Source organism: Rhamphochromis sp. 'chilingali' (genome assembly GCF_963969265.1).
Source record: "Rhamphochromis sp. 'chilingali' genome assembly, chromosome: 5".
Classification (NCBI taxonomy): domain Eukaryota; kingdom Metazoa; phylum Chordata; class Actinopteri; order Cichliformes; family Cichlidae; genus Rhamphochromis; species Rhamphochromis sp. 'chilingali'.
In genome coordinates, this window is record NC_137932.1 from 34,412,042 (window position 1) to 34,430,485 (window position 18,444).

Here is an 18,444-nt window from a genome sequence, read left to right on the forward strand (position 1 = left end):
AATGTAGAACCCAGTCAGGACGTCTGCTACTGCTGTTTGCTCGTTTTTTTTTTTTTATGGGAGATCGTTTTCAGGCTTCAAGTAGCACCATTATACCAATATTTCACATTCTAGACATTGTTTTAGGTGTATTTGACCAAAAGTTTGACTGAAAATTCACATGCAAGCTTTTTTTCAAGGCTGTGGTATTTGCCCGCAGACAATACCTTTCAGCTAGCTAAAACAGAATATTATGCTATCACTGAGCAACATGGCTAATGCCTTTCACACAGCTTTGTTTCAACTCCAAAGAGCCACAGAAGTAAAAGCTCATAATAATAATTGAAACAATCTTTGAAAAAATGACTTACCAAGCATAGTAAACAACTCAAATATGTAGAGCAAAATGTTCTGAAACGGCTTCACTTCAGCTTCGATTGGAGCCTATGGTGCTGGGGGCGGAGTCTGTGAATTTACTCTGTTGGTGTCGTAGCCCCTCTAGGAGTTCAGAGTTAAGAGGTCAAGAGTTAATGTTTCCATTGTAACACCCCCAGATTTGAAATAGAAACACTCAAAAATTAGCTCTACTTTTGCAAGAAGACTACTAACACCAAAACATTTAACACTTTTGAATTTGCTGTGTACTAGTAGTAATAAACTGTAAGATCATTAGGGTCAGACTTTCTTTAGTTATGGGTTATGTTATGTGATATTAGACCTATTGTCAGATATGGAGATGGAGTTGTCACGATTCATGCCACGGGCACGAGCACTGTGTGGGATTTGGGGAGAATCGCCATGGGAGACACAGTGCGAAGATTGCCAAGAGGAAACGGTGACTATGTCACCAGTGCTCCTCACCACCAACATGGTCTCGAGTACCTCCAGGGTATGAGGACGCTTAGCCTCCAGAGCTAACTACGGAGGAAATTTGTTCACAGACGATTTATGAAGTTGCAGACTCTGTTTGTATGACTCAGGCAGCTAATTCTGAGACTGATTATGCTGCCGAATTGCCTTGCTCTAAGGTAAAATATTATACCTGTGCTCTCTCAAATGTGGTTTGTGTTTCTGAATTTCCTGATCTTGAGACTGGTTTGTGTCTGTCTGTGGCAGGGATAGTTTCAGAGATGTTGGTGTGTGCTGCTAACCTGGTCTTCCCAGAGACTGAAACTCTGACCAGGGCCTCTCCAAAGATTAAGGACAAGAGCTAAGTTTATTCTGGACCCCCAATGGACCCTGAATCTAGGCAGCATTCGGCCATGTCAGCTGTCAGACTGTGCCTCTTTTGTTGTCTGGGGACTGGGGGACTCAGGGCACATGTCTTTATCTTGGGCTAGGATTTATCTTGGGGTGGCAGTCCTCACGGGTCGCCCTGCCTGTGTGTCTGTGTAGGCATACTCTGCTGTCGTGTGTTTTGTCTTGGCTCCTCTCCAAGTCCTCTGTTTCCCTGTTTATCTGTATAGGTGTTTGGACGTGTGTATGTGTTTCCTGAAGGACTGGTTTACAAGTGTCATCAGGCCGAGGAGGCTGCTGGAGGCAGCCACACCTGCGGCTCATCAGCCATCACCAAGTTGCAGCTGATACTTTCATTGCCAGCTTCTCTATTTAACTGTGTGGCTGAGCTTCAGTCGACGCTGGATTGTTGAGTTCGCTTGTCAGCCCCAGTTAGCTAGTGAAAACTTTGTGTGTGTGTTGCTTGCCAGTTTGACTGATGTGTTTTTTCCCACTTGGTGTTGGGAGTTTGTCACGGGAGCAAAGCCACTGTACAGATTTGAAATTGTAGTTGTCATGATTCATGCAACCCATCTCTGTGTCTAAGAGGTGAGAGGAATTTAGGACTTGAAACTGACATTTGACAACAGAAAATATATTGTAAATTTTGTATTTTGCTCAAGTTAGTGGTTTAGGTTGAGAGAAAAAAAAGAGGAAAGGAAAAGTAGATGGAGATACTGTATGTTTTGGGGGTGGGGGTTTCCCAGTGAAGAGGTCTACATGAACAATGATTTGTTTCAGGAAGTTTTTCATCCTCTATTTGATTTCAACTGAAAAATAATTAAGTAGGGGGTTAAGCTTTGCTGATGAACTGTCCCTATGTCATGTAACCCAAACTCAGCTTAAAACTAAAAAGTCCATGTGGTGAATTGTACAAACACTAAAAAAGGAACTCCAAAAAATGTGGTAAATGGTTCATGGAGTAGTTCTTATATAGTACTTTTGTACTACTACTAAGTGCTATATCCCTACCTCTCTCTACTGAGCTACAGACACCCCATTTGACACAGAGAATTTCATTTTTTTAGGTCTAAGAGGGACCCACAATATACATTAAAATTCAAGAGTATTTTTAAATCTATAAATAAAAGTATTTTCCTTTAAATTCCTGCCCCGAAATCCAGATCCAGGTTCCCTACAAAAATTAAACACTTTTGAAGTTGGCCTCCTCCACCTGTGGTACACAGGAAAACGGAGAGTAATTTTTCCAGAGTCAACATCATTTTCATCTAAAAGAGTAGTTATTGCACGTTTTGGAACCTAATCACTTCAATTGGCCGCTAGAGTTGGAGCCAAAAAACAGAGGAAATTCTATCGGAGTAATATAGAAAGACCACGCCCATTTTCGCTTCTTAAGTTTCGTTTCTGCCGCCATTTTCTTATCCCGCAGTGGAACGGAGGCGACTGTCAGCATAAGCCAGGTAAGTGAGCAAAGTGCTAAATAATGATTTTATATAGAATAAAATGTGGAGTTTTTGTTTATGTGAAGGGTAATGCATGTATTATATTACAGCTTCTGAGTTTGTGGGTCTTACATGCTACATAATTGCCAAGGTTTATGCTAATGTTAGCTTCCAACAAAATTAATGTTGTTCGACCACTCAGACAGCTATATTTCAATAAACTTAATTTAGCATTGCTGAATAGCTGTTTTAGGTAGTATAATTGACCAGGGAAGTGTGTTTTTAACAAATCCTGTGCACCAATGTTTTATCCAAAATGGTAGGTGAGCACATGTTTTTTACTCAGAATTGAATTGTATGCATGGTTGCAGTCTGTAGCCCCTAGTGTATTAGATTAGCATTATACAAACTTCCTATTGCTGCAATGTAGAGCTTTCTATTACTTATGTGTTTTTTTTACATGCTTTTTCATCATCATCATCATCAACTTTATTTATAAAGCACTTTAAAACAACCACAGCTGACACAAAGTGCTGTACATTGGAACTGTAAAATAAAATTACATGAGATATAAATAAAAAACAAATAAAAGAAGAGTGAAATCATTAATTAAATAACTACTGCATTAAAAAAGAAACTAAGTCTCACTGAGGTTAAAAGCCAAGGAATAAAAGTGGGTTTTAAGACGTGATTTAAAAGTGGACAGTGAAGGGGCCTCTCTAACATGCATGGGCAAATTATTCCATAATTTTGGAGCCACAATAGAGAAGGCCCTGTCCCCTCTGAGCTTCCTCCTGGATCTCGGTACCTCCAGGAGCAGCTGGTCAGCTGACCTGAGAGACCGACAGGGTATGTGGGGATGAAGAAGCTCAGAGAGGTAAGGCGGGGCAAGACTGTGTAGACATTTAAAAACAAACATAAGAATTTTAAAATTAACTCTAAAAGACACAGGCAGCCAGTGCAGAGAGGCCAGCACGGGGGTTATATGCTCTCTTTTTCGAGTTCCTGTTAGGAGTCGTGCAGCCGCATTTTGAACCAGCTGCAGACGTGAGAGCAATGACTGACTGACCCCCACATAAAGTGAATTACAGTAGTCCAGGCGGGAAGAAATAAAAGCATGGATCACTGTTTCAAGGTGCTGCCTCGAAAGAAAAGATTTTAGTCTTGCCAGTCGCCTTAAATGATAAAAACTGGACTTCACCACTGCTCTGATTTGGTTGTCCAATTTAAAATCACTGTCCAACTTAAAACCAAGGTCAGTAACAACAGATTTAAAATAGACTTCCAGGGATCCTAAAACAACAGAGGAGGACTCACAGGGACCACTGGCAGTGGCGTGTCTAGAAAATTTTTGTTGGGGGGGCCAGGTAGGGGCACAGATTTGGAGAAGGGTGGCAGATTTAATTGGCAGATAATGTTTTAAAAAAAAATTCTACCAACCATTAACCATAACTCAATAATCCTATAAACCTAATAACCAAATGCACTTTTAACTCTTATTAGAATGAGATTTCAACCACTACGGTGCAAAGTTTTTAGATACTGCGTTGATAAAGTACAAGAGATACAATCAGTGCTTTGTCAGTGTTTACTCAGCATTCAAGGACATCAATATTTGCATAGTATTTTTACTGACATATAGTGCACATATGTTTTGGGCAAAAACATTTTTTAATATTAAAATACGAACATTTGTAACAAACAATTGACAAATTAGCCAGTTCCAATGCAAAACTTTATCTGCCTGTTAAAAAAAGAAGATAATCTTCTCACAAACTGGTGTTTGATTTTGAAACAGGAAAAAAGTGGGGAAACAACTGAAAAGACTAACATTTGAATAAAACCTGAAAGCAAGTAAATACTTTCTATGCTGCCTTATGGTAAACTGTGGTAATATTGATAAAGAACAACACTGGCTGATGATGAAATACAGTCAGCTGGCATGGTGACACTGCCAGTATTAACCTGCAGGGCTGGACTGGGACAAAAAAATTGGGCATTTTTACTACAGACCGACCCACCAGGTATTAAAGCCATAAAGACTTTGACTGAAAACAAATGCTGTTGTGACAGTGATGTACAGTCTTGTTGGTATATGTATGATTTCTATACATTTTACGTCAGATAAAAACTTTGGTTGTAAGATTTAGATAATTATTTAATAAAAACTAGGTATTTTAAATGAGAATAAGAAAGAAAAGTATTTCTTTGTGCCTTTCCCTGTTAATGCCCTACCTGGCCCCCTGGCAAAACTTTGCTAGACCCGCCCCTGCACAGTTACCAGCTGTCAGCTACATAAAAAAGGATCCTGGTGTTATTTGTCTCTCAGAAACAGTTCATAACTTCAACTCATTCATGTCACCTAAAAGGTAAACCTGTTTCTCCATCACCTGTTCAGCTCTGATGATTCAGTAAGGACATCTCCTGGTTTCATCTTCATGTTTCCCTCTCACCACATATCTAAACAGACATCATGACCAGCAGCTTTACAGCTGTGGCTCCAGCAAACATCAGCTGATACTAGAAATTAATATTAAATAAATTCTAACAACAGCTGATCAAGCTTAAACGTGCTGCTGTTGTTTAGCGCAACATCTGCTGGTTTCCTCTTTCTGGCGCAAAGTGGGCGATAAACAAGAGAGAAAAGCCGATCAGCTGATCACTGATCAGTTTCATGATTGAAGTAGCAACAGGAGAGGGAGGGGAGAGAATGAGAGAAGAAGAGGCAGCTGTGCAGCATAAAGACAGAATAAATCCAGCTTTGTCTCTTTTTCCATTCTAGCTAAAGTTCGGGACAAACTGCGTCTCTTCTCAGCTCGATACGAAACGTGTAATATTTTCTCTGAATGAGGGACCATTCCATTTTTTTAAGGAGCCGTTGGCAACTCTACTAACTAACCTTATGAATAAAATAAAGTTCACTATCAGTAACATCATAGCACCCACCCACCTAAAAACTCCGTCAAACTGGCTAGAACGCAGTACGAGTTATTGCAACTGACAGTAAAAAGTCAGCAACATGAAAATAAACTCCACCTAAACTTGGTTTATATCTGACCCAGATAGACTGCAGGTCATAACTTCTTACCTGAAGTTCAGTTCACCTGACACTCGGACTGGTGGCTGCTTCGGGTCTCTCCTCCTGCCTCCCCTTCCCTCATCCACCTGTTGCCTCTGTGGAAGCCCCGTCATAGCCACCACCAAACAACGGAGTTATTTCTACACATCGACCTGCATCTGGCCAATCCACCACCTCTCATTGTTCATGCCGTTACAAAAAAAATAAAAAATAAGTCACCGGGCCCGATGGCCAGTCCAGCTATGTTAACCTGCAACCAAATCTGCAGCTCCATACAGCAATGTTACGACTTAGATTACATCTTATAACTCATAACTCTTATGTTAGCTGCCCTCAGTAGCATACTGTCTGATATATTCCACAGCTGCAATAATTCTTTAAGTGTTATTTTTTCCTTGGTATTCTAATTTCACCGAAGTTTACTAAACTCAACAAACTTGATATTACTTACCGGGACATTTATTCTGTCCTCATTTTCTTTCACCGAAAAATAGTTTCCTGCAGTGCCGTCTTTCGTGCTTGGCTCTCCTACCTTTGCTAACGTGATGCGCATAGCGCAGAAGCGATGCTGCATTCACTTACACTCGGATATCTGAGCGTCACCGTGAAAACATAATCGGACATTTGATATTTGATTGAATTGTATTGTTTTGCCTTTGGGGTGGCACCTGGGGTGGCCAGTCTGGTTTGGGGGGTGGCCTGTGCCCCCCCAGGCCACCCCGCTGGACACGCCATTGACCACTGGGTCCAAACACCAACACTTCTGTTTTCTTTTTATTAAAATTTAAAAAGTTTCGAGCCAACCAAGCTTTAATGTCATCTAGACATGTCAAGAGAGGTTTTATGGAGATGGCATCCTTGCGTTTTAGTGTCAAATAAATTTGGCAGTCATCGGCATAACAGTGAAATGAGATCCCATGCCTTCTAAGGATAGAACCCAGAGGCAGTAGATACAGAGAAAAGAGCAGTGGCCCTAAAATTGAGCCCTGTGGGACACCACATGACAGAGGAGCAGAAGACGATTCGTAACCGAGAAGGCTGACAGAGAAAGTTCTATCTGACAAATAAGACCTAAACCAATTGAGTGCAGTGCCACCAATACCCACTACATCATGTAATCGAGAAATTAAAATATTGTGGTCTACTGTGTCAAAGGCAGCAGTTAGGTCAAGCAAGACAAGAACAACATGGTTACCAGAATCACATGCCAGAAGGAGGTCATTAAAAACCCTTAATAATGCAGATTCTGTGCTGTGAAGGGTTTTAAAACCTGACTGAAAAACCTCAAAGATTCCATTTTCATCTAGAAAATCTTTCAGTTGACTAAAAACAATTTTCTCTAAAACCTTGGAGACTAAAGGCAGCTTGGAAATAGGCCTATAGTTCGCTAAAACTGTGTGATCAAGGCCAGGTTTCTTAAGCAGTGGCTGTACTACTGCATGTTTGAAATTTGCAGGAACCACACCAGAAGACAGACTGCTGTTAATAATGTCAAGGACATACTGTTGTATACTAGGAAAAATTTCTTTAAAGAATTGTGGAGGGACAGGATCCCGTGGGGAACCTGTGGGCTTAATATGGCGAACCACATCCTCTAAAGAGGAGAGCGTCACAAGCTCAAACTGAGTGAAAACAGCAGCGCAAGGGACAGAGACTGAGGGGTCAGAGTCAGGAGCTGTGATAAGAGCCCTGATGGTGACAACCTTTTCAATAAAAAAGTTCAGAAAATCATTGCAAATCTCAGGAGAAACTTCCAAACAGACATTCAAAGGAGTATTAAGAACAGTGTCAATGGTCCTAAATAACACACGTGGGTTATGACAGTTGGAAGAAATAATATTTGCAAAATATTCCCTTTTTGCCTCTTTAACAGTGTTCTGGTAGCGATGCCAGCAGTCTTTGAGAATTTGAAATGATACATGCAGTTTATCCTTTTTCCACCTCCGTTCTGCTCGACGACATTCCCTCTTAACAGCACGACTGCTCTCATTAAACCAAGGCTCAGGTTTAGCCTTAAGCTGCCTGGTTTTTAAAGGAGCCACAGAGTCCATGATTTTTTGACAGCAAGAATTAAACCAGGAATGTAGGTCTTCTGTGTCAGAGGAAACAAAGTCAGAAGGCCCGCCGAGCTGATTAAAAGCAGCAGAAAACTGCGCAGCAGTGGCGGGGTTAATAACCCGACAGCACCGAGTAGCAGTGCCAGGTTTAACTGCGGTATATGTCAAACCAACGTTGAATAACACAGGCATATGATCTGAGAGTGCACAGTCACAAATCTCCAAGTCAGTGACAGGCAGACCATATGACAGAACATTTCATCAGAACAGAGCATCGTGAGATTGTAAGACATACCGTATTTTCACGACCATAAGGCGCACTGTGCTAAAAGGCGCAGTCTCAGTTATGTGTGCCCTTACTGTATTTAACACACACATAAGGCGCACTGGACCATAGGGCGCATACAAGTACCGTATGCGTATTTAAAAATAAAGCGGGAGCAAACCTGAATTCGGTACCTTACTCACATTTCTATTGCCGGTAATCGTCATCATCAACAACACACAAGCATACAAGTGTGCATATTTAAAAATAAAGCAGGAGCAAAACTGAGTTTGGTACTCACATTTTTATTACCAATAATCGTCATCATCAACAACACACAAGCATACAAGTGTGCGTATTTAAAAATAAAGCAGGAGCAAAACAAAGTTTGGTACTCACATTTTTATCATCAATCAAACCCATCGAAGTCCTCATCCTCTGTGTCTGAATTGAACAGCTGCGCTAAATCTCCATCAAACATGCCAGGTTCACTGTCTTCACCGTCAGAGTCACTTTCCGTGCCGTGCGGCTCCTCGGAAACGATGCCGGCTTTTGCGAAAGCTCGAACAACAGTGCCAGCAGACATGTTAGCCCAAGCATCTACAATCCATTGGCAAATTGTGGCGTAACTCGCCCGGCGCTGCCTTCCACTCTTAGTGAAACTGTGGTCTCCACCGGTCATCCATCGCTCCCAGGCCGCTCGCAGCCTTACTTTGAACGGGCGGTTCACACCGATGTCCAGCGGTTGGAGTTCCTTTGTCAGGCCTCCCGGAATGACAGCAAGCTCACAGTTCATTTGCTTCACAAGTTTTTTTCACATCTGCTGTGAGATGGGCACGCATAGAGTCACAGATCAACAGCAATGGTGATGCGTGGAAAAAACCACCTGGTCTCCTTACATACACCTCCCTCAGCCAGTCTTTCATCATTTCCTCATCCATCCAGCCCTTTTCATTTGCCTTAATGATGATTTCTGCTGGAAACTTCTCTTTAGGCAAAGTCTTTCGCTTAAAAATCACCATAGGCGGCAGTTTCTGTCCATTAGCATGGCAGCCAAGCACAACAGTAAAAGAAGACTTTTCATACCCCGTTGTGCGTATCGCTACCGTGCTGGTCCCCTTCTTCTCCACAGTGTGACTCACCGGGATGTCAAAAGTGAGCGGGACCTCGTCCATGTTTGTGATGTGGCTGGGTTGGATGTTTTTGTCGCCGATGTGTTTGCTGCAGTAGGAGCGGAAGATGGCCAGCTTTTCCTTATAATCCGCTGGAAGTTGCTGCGCTACCGTAGTCCTGGTCCGGATGGAAAAATGGCACCGTTTCATAAAACGAAAGCACCAAGACGGACCTCCTTGGAAATGTTCAATGTTCATCTCTTCAGCTAGTGAAACTGCTTTCAGCCGAATGGTGACCGTCGAAACGCTTCTCCCGCTCGCTCTTTGCTCGATGATCCACCGCTCGAGTCTTTCCTCCAACTCGAGCCACCTCGCCTTATGTCCGCGGAAACTCAGCTGCGTTTTCTTGACCTGCCGGAGCTTGTTTTCCAGCTTCCTCCATTTGCGAACCATCGATTCGTTAATCTTAAATTCTCTCGCCGCTGCTCGATTTCCATGTTCCTCCGCGTAGCTGATGGCCTTCAGTTTAAACTGTGCTTCGTAAGCGTGTCTCTTTGCCATTTTCAGGGTTGTTAAAACAACGATGTCCTGCATAATGCACATACCTGTTCTTTTATACAGGTATGTGCGATTGTCCCGGTATATACGATCAACGCCCACACTTCACCCTTTAACGTTCTCATGGTGTTCTCTACTATGTCCTCCTTACAACACATAGGGCGCACCGCGCTATAGGGCGCGCCGCACTTTTTGAAGAAAATCTAAGACTTTTAAGTGCGCCTTATGGTCGTGAAAATACGGTACAAGGAATATATGTGTGTGTTTTGTTCAATTTTGCAAGTATTTGTAATAAATCTGATTATTTAACAATATCCTTTTCATATCATGAAGGATGCAAACTGTGCGTGTAAAGTATAGAGAACAACAAAAGTACATCTGTTTTGAGGGCCAACTGACCTACACATCGTTTTTGGAATGTGGTGAGTAAAAAAATCAAAGTTTCCAGTGTGTTTCATAGCTTGTGTGAATCAGTCAAGCTTTGGGGATGGTGCTGTAATAGCTGCTATACCAAATGTTTAGGCTTTTTTTCTGGTTCAGTTTATGTAATTTCACTTTTTTTTTTTGCCTTGTTCTGGTATTAATTTCAAATGTATAATGCAATTTTATAATGTTCACAGTTGCCAAGAAGTTCAACATTCCAAACTTGGACTTCAAAGTTTTTGATGACTCAAAGACTGAAGTTGATGAGGATGTTTTTGATTTCCTTATGAAAAAACAAAACCTTGGTGTGCTAGAGATTTGTCAAGCAGAAGGTCCAAATCCAGATGGTAAGTATCTTGGAATGTCATCATCATCGTCATTTTTAAACTTTTAATTGACCAGGTAGTGGGGAGAGAAACCACAGTCCAGTTTATTTCCTGGTTGCAAGTTGAGAGGGTGTGAGCAGTTACGTAAGCACAGTCAGTTGTCCTATCAAATTACTTGGTCCAAATATTAAGATTGGCCAAACTTTTTTCAGGATCCCACGGAAATGGAATAATGATGAGTTTCTATCCCTGATGGAATTTTTAACAGTTTAATGTCCCATCAGCTTGGTAACAGCATTTTAACTTAAGCAAAGAAAAATCTAACATCTGCAGAAAGGTAAATGTCACTAGAATCACTCAATCACTGACCCACTGTGTCATTCATGCTTTAAGTCCTGGCTAGTAGAACATGTTCTGTGTAAGGCAAGCTAATAAATTTACTGAATTGTTTTCAAATAATCCTATATTTTGCTGGGTACTACAATGTTTATGATTGTGTAAATAACACTAACCATCATACAAACTTAAACAAGAAGGCAAGAAGACATGAAACACTAAACATATAAAGGCTAATTTACATCATGGAGCCCTGCTCTCAAAAACTGACATGGATTTAACTATTTCTGAAGCTGGACTAAAGAAATAACTGCTAAACATTTAAAAAGATTTTCTGTTTGTTATGGAATGTGATGTCATGTGGTTGGTTGTGACTAATAAACTTAAATTAGTTTGTGTTATCGATTCTGTCACTCATTGGCTAAAACAGGAACATCAAGGCACTACAACTAAAAATCTTCAACACTGCTCACTCATAAAGCACTTTACAAACCCAGCTACATGAACCTCATTGTTGCAGTCAGGGGCAGCACAAAAGTGACCTCTATAATTTTTATGATTTGATAGATTCTTCTGCAAGCACCTCCTTTACCAGTTCCAGTGGAGAAATTGAAGTGGACTCTGATGACACCATATTATTGGAACACAGTCCTACAACAAGACGGAGAGCTGACGACACTTCTCTTGCCCGAATAAGCTATGTAGTTTGCTGTATACCCTTTCAGAAAGTTGACACAAATTTGAATATATTATATGTATTATTATCACTGTCATAAAAGCACAAGATTCTGCTGTCTTTCCTTCAGCACAGGTCTGCAAATTGTAGACCAGATCGGCAACATAAAAAGTTAGTGTGCTTGAGAGACAGACAAATTTAAGGGTAATTATTTGTGCTTTTTAACAGAACTTTAGGTGGCTTTGAAGCACAGTGATCATGAATATCTAATGAACCTCAATTCTATACTAAAACATACTTTAAAAAAATAACATGTATTCGTGACTATAGACCTTTGATTTGATCTAGAACGAACCTGAAAGCTTTTTTAGTATCACAAGAAAAATATTTATGATATATTGATTATATATTATTATATCGCTCTATTTTACTGTAACTTCGATGGTTGAAGATGTTCTAAAGAACAAACCAGGAGGAGAGAGGATCATCAATGAGTATGCCCGGACAAAAAGCCTAACGGATAGCAGACGGTCAAGATATTAGTTGCACATATGACAAGTGAACATGGGTATGCTGACATAGTTATTTCATAAGTATATATATGATAAATTCATTTATCATTTATTCATTCATTTATTTTCTTAGAGGTGGTATTTAGACTTTCAACTTTGTGTTTGTCTGTGTAGGACAAGTCCTTCAAGACGTGTTAAAGAGAAATATGCAAAGGGTATCATCACGTTGTTCCCATACCTGGCTGATCCTAGGAGCAGGCTGGGCTATGTAAGTACAAAAAAGAATAAGTTCAAATAATTTACTTTTCACTCGTGAATGTAAGACATTTTTCAGGCATGAAATATATGTAGAATTTACTTAACAGTTTGGCTCTGGATTGAGTAAAGCTGAAGATGTTTTTCTTTTCGCAGGACTTTCCTCTGTGCTGCCTTTTCTTAACTCTCATTATTTAAATCCCTTTAGAGTTCAGCGCTCCAGTCCCGAGCAAGGGAGCTCAATTGCTGCAATTTTCAGATTGAAAGTGTAAATATATTTTAACATGTTAATTAAAATATTTCATTTAATTTTAGGAGCATTTTTACAATGCAGAAGATGGGAGTGGGTATCTGGCTTGGAGATTGAAGTTTATCCAAAAGGAAGCTTCTAATGGACAAAACAAGACTCCCAGAATGTCAAAAACGCAAATGGGTATGTGATATTGTTAGTAGTTATAATTCAAGTCTCACTCATCTGGAGACTAAACTGCATGCATGAAAATTCTAGCTGAGTTCTCAAGCCTTGTAGGACACAGTGTCACTTTTTTGTCTTATTCATATCCACTGTTAGGGGGCCCAACATCTGATAGAGACTGTTTCAGAGAAGACAACTGCCTAATGACAGACAGCTTGTGTTCTGAGGCTATTTAACTGATGAAACATACAGCTGATGAAGGAATTGTTATGATGAAGATGAAGCAGACCTTCAACTATCGCCAAAATATGATTCATGATCCAGTGAAGTCATCTGATATCTTTTTGGACTTCCCAAGATTCCTGGATATAGGAGGATTAGTATGTTTATCTTACCTTCAACTTCCCTCACTGTTACATTTATAAGTTGAGGTGCATCTGAGAAAAAAGTGAGCATAAAAGTTGTTTGATACAAGGAGTTTCAAAAACTTAATTTCATCTCTTCTGCAGATTGAACAAGATTTTACTTTGATGTTCGATGAAGCCACCTCTGTGAAGTTCCTGGAGAAGTGGCCCACTATCTACAAGCAGAAAGTCCTCAAACAAAGCCGTAGTCTCACGCAATCAGATGACCTTCAGTACCTTGTGCAAAATGCTGAATGCACAATAGAAGTGGAAAATGGTGAGATAAAATAAATGGAATTTTATTGTTGTGTTTTAATTGGAGCATTTGAAAGTGTAACACCGTCACCTGCTGTCGCTTTTTTTTTTTCAAAACTTTATAATGTAAGTGTTAACACAGTTGCAGATAACGTGTTTTGGCAGCTAATTATTGTTTCCAATTTACTTATGTTTCCAGGATGGGACAGTGATATGTCATCCATTTTGATCCTTGTACACCTGTTACCACCATCACCTCATGGCCGCAAGAGACCAGGAAAGCTCTCAGCCAGACAAGCCTGTGACCATCTTGTCAAGTTTGTCAAGGTAAAGTTACAGTAAAGGAAACATAACTAGTTATATTTACATTGATAACAATATTTCAGATGAACTAAAAGGTGTATGTTTAAATACAACTATGAATTTAGTCATTACCAAGAGATGTATACAGCTCAGTCAAGCAGCCTTTATGTCTTCCACAACCATATGTAGGCTGTATTTGCAACATCACACATTTCTTTTATCACTTGAGTAAAGTACACAAACAACAAGTCATTCCAAACTTTAAGTTCATTGTAAATAGAAATGCTACAAGTTCAACAAATTAACTGTCATGGTAATTAACATATTTATATAGATTATATCTGCATATAGATTTTTGTAGATATACAGATAACAGATACTAGTTTTGACAAGCTAGTAGTTAAAATTGAACTAGTGTTGTCTGTTTTGTATCTGTCCTTAATTCTGTCAGCTTCTTGTTTTTTAACCGAAGTCTTATCATGTTGGAACGTTTATCTGTCTTTGTGTCACAGACAGGAACTAGCATCCAGGGGCATCTCGATGGCATCACAGAGAGCCTTCAACCATACCTTCTTGCAGTGGGCACTCAGAGGAATGTGATTCACAAGTACTTCATTGTGATAGACAAACATGCAGTCCCTTGTAAGTCACCAGGCTCTCTTGCTTGTTTTGATGAGCTTTTCAAAGCTCACTTTGTCTTTGGTACGTCATATGACCACGATCTGGTCAATATGTACAACTTCCTGCAGACCACCATTTACGAGATAGATGTTGATACAACCCAAGTGAATCCTAGGGTTGCAGAGTTGAGGGCTCGGATGCTGCGTTGAATTTTTTTTTTCTACTAAGAGTGTTGAGCTGGAATGTTTTGTTTCATTTGCAAGAGGTCCCAGACAAATGCTAATTCCTTGATAAAGCATTTCAAAGTGATCCATGGACTCTGTTCTGGTAAGACTCTTCGTCTTAAATGTGGCCAGTTTGGTTGTGCTCAAGTTTATGGCACATTTTCTGGGTTCAAGTTTTGTGTACAAGAGATGGACCTCATGTAATTTGTGTTGAAGAGCTTTTCTGTTGTAAAGCATTTGATTTACAGGTGTCATACAGTGATAGTGATTCCAGTTTTTATATTGTACCATACTGTTTCCTGTGAACAATAAAGGTGGCTGTTAAAATATAAATAATTTCTGATTTATTTATTGTACCTTGCAGTGAATGATAATACATAGAGGGCGAAATAAAGTCACATATTTTTCTTCTTTTAATTCTATTTAGAGTAAAATTTAGTTGTATGTAAAATTTAAATTCTATTTGGAGTGAAAATGTTGTTCTATTTGAAATAAATTAGAATTCAATTCTGAGAAAAATTCTGCTCTATTTAGAATAAAATACTATGTAGAGTAAAATTCTGTTCTACTCAGAGTAAAATTAGGGTGGAGTTGTTTTTATTTTATACTAAACTGAGTAAATTATCATCATGTGTATTAAAATATTTGCAGTGAATAGAGTAGATTTAACTCTGAAAGTTTAACTCTACCGTAAGAGTAAACTTTACTCCATTTAGACTGGGACCAAATACTGTCTTTTTTAGAGTAAATTTTTTTTCAATTTGAGTAAAATTTACTCAGTGAATTTTACTGTGTAAAAATTTCCATACAAACCTTTTTGAGTAACCCTTTCCTTAGAGGCTCTATTGGAAATTAATTTCTTTAACATGTATTTAATTTCCATACAAACATCCATCTATCGACCCATCCATCCATGAGTCTGTAAAACATTTATTAAAATGGTGGAATGTGTATATTTATTAATCTATAAGGTAAACAGCGCAGGCAGTAAAGATGTTTTTCCAATTATGTTACCTGCCATTTTAACTGTCTTTCATGTTATTATACTGCACTTCTCAGTAACCCAGAATCAGGGTTTGAATCAACTTGCTTGTGAACAATAAAGTCTGCAAATGCATATAGGCAGCACATGGTGCCTGGAGTTTTTAATTAGTGTTTCATGTGTTATGCTTCTCATCTCATCAATTAATTAGGACACCACTCCAGCTGTGGTGTTTCTATTTTCTTAAAATGAGAAAGAATTTTCAGTGAATGTTTGACTTTTAAGCTGTGATAGTGCTAATGAAAACTGAATGCACATATATTTGATGAGAGAGACAATACTAGAGTCTTTTTTTGTTAACAAGTGTATGAGTGTAGAAAGTTTTCTGTTTTTGACAATGAGATTTCTTACTATCGGCCACATGCATACAGCAGACAGTGTGTGTATCTGGGCTCAAGGACAAATACCTTCTCTGACAGATTTACCTCTTTAATACCTTTCTATTTATCATTCAGTACAGCACTTTTTCATTTGAGGCTGCTTGTTAAATCAGTGTCATCTTCAGATGGGGTCTTTCATCAGTAATTGTAGCACAGGCCTGCCTGAGGAAGAAGCAGATTTTTTTTTTTCTGGTGACAATACATCTACAAAGAGACTGGCTTCACTGATCTCCAACTCAAGCACAGCTGCTATTTGCGTCGTCAGCCACAGCGGACAAGCTGATGATGGTGTTTTTCCAAATTTCTTTGCACAACTGGGTTTGTTCTGTGTGTGTGTGTGTGTGTGTGTGTGTGTGTGTGTGTGTGTGTGTGTGTGTGTGTGTGTGTGCGCACATGCCCAGGTTCATCCCACTGTCGACAGTAAAAGATAATAAGCAATAGGTTTACATGATATGCTAAATTAGATCTGTTTGTTCAAGGAACGCATAATTGCTTAATTAAAAAATATTTAGCTGCACTTTGTTGTTTTAGCAAGGAATAATGAATGAGGAAGATGTCTTTATACATTGGACTTGTAAATGGGCTGATTCTTATATAGTGCTTTTCTACTCCCCCAGAGTACTCAAAGCACTCTATACAACATGCCCATTCACACAAGCACTGTCTTCTAAGCTTTTAGTGCTTCCTAGCTAACATTCATACTCCGATGGATGCATCAGAGAGCAACTTGGGGTTAGTTGGCATGCAGACTGGAGGAGCCAGGAATAGTGATGGTAAATTTGATTCATTATACTGAATCGAGTTTTAATCAGTCACTCACCAAAGTGAATTGGGTTTTTTGAGTCATTTGATTCACTGAGTCAGTTGACCAGAGAGTGCAAAAAATTTACATTTTCGCTCAAACTTAATTTGTTTCTCTTTTCATGTAAATCCTACTGCTAAGATGAATGATTCTAAAACAAACAAAACAAAAAAAAAACTATTTTATAGAGCAAAAAAATTTCCAAAATTAAGCAATTTCCTATCAAAATTGCTTAAAAATCATTTTTTTTGTTTATTTTTATTTTATTAGTATTTTCCTTAAATGTGTCAAATATATATTTTCTCATCTAAATGTCCACTGAGCTGTGAGCCAGGGGGCGGTAATGCGCCTTAACATTGGTTGCCAACCAAGAAAAAGAAGAAGCTGTGAGCCAGGAGGGAGGGGGTGGGTGAGTGAGTAATTCGTTCGCTCTATGATTCAGCACAGGAGCGAGGGGGTGAGCGAGTCCTGAGTGATTCGTTCGCTCTATGATTCAGCACAGGAGGGAGGGGGTTAGTGAGTCCTGAGTGATTCGCTTACGCCTATGATTCAGCACAGGAGGGAGGGGGTTAGTGAGTCTTGAGTGATTCGTTCGCTCTATGATTCAGCACAAGAGGGAGGGGGTTAGTGAGTCCTGAGTGATTTGCTTACGCTTACGATTCAGCACAGGAAGGGAGGGGGTGAGTAGCTCAAATGTGCTGTTAGCATGTTAGCAGAGCGATGCTACTGTGAACCAAGGAGCTATTTTCTTGATGTGAGCTTCTACTCAAGAGTTTTTTCTTCCAGTTCAGAGCAGAAATGCTTTTGTTAAGAAACTGGCTGTTGTCCCCCCCACCACACAATTTTAATTATAAGCTAGATATATTTCTACTAATGGAATTAGTTTGCTAACAGCAACAGGGATGAGTCAGTTGGGCTTGTGAATCATGATTCACGAGTCAGTAAAGTGATTCTCGAGTATTAAACGATTCGTTCACGAATCAAACATCACTAGCCAGGAAGCAAACCACTAATCTTCCGATCAGTAGATGCCCACTTGCCTGTCCTGATGCACAGCATTTTCTTGTTGTGAGTTTTAATTCACGAAGAGTGTAATATTCTTGACCACAGCTCTCTATTTTCCATATTCCCATGTAAATAGTCACCTTTGTATGTGAGATGTGAGAAAATTTAAAATTGAATCCTGTGTTTAAGATCAAATGGGAAAAATATGAGCTACATATACACACATTGTATAACAATATTACTGCAAAGTCCTAAATTACCAGGCCCCATCCTATCTTAGAGTCTTCATAGTATCATATTATCCCAACACTGTGCTCTCAGAATGCATGCTTACTAAACCAGAAACTAGGAACTAGGATTTCGCCAGGAACACGAGGGAGAAACAGAGCACGAAGAGATTGCGTACGTTAACAACGCGACCACAAACAGGGAAACACTGAGGACTAAGGCTACGTCCACACGTACACGGGTATTTTTGAAAACGGAGATTTTCCGTTTAAAAAAAATAAAAAATAAAAAATCCCATCCACACATAAACGCAGAAATGAAGGAAAACGCTGCTAGGAACATGCCAAAGCAACAGGTGGCAATATATTCCTAACCGTGTAGAAATGTTGGCCAATCAGAAGTCTAGAAGCCTTGGTGGGAAATAGTAAACAAGGATGGAGCATAGAAGCAGAAGCGAGTTGTATACAGTGGGGCAAAAAAGTATTTAGTCAGCCACCGATTGTGCAAGT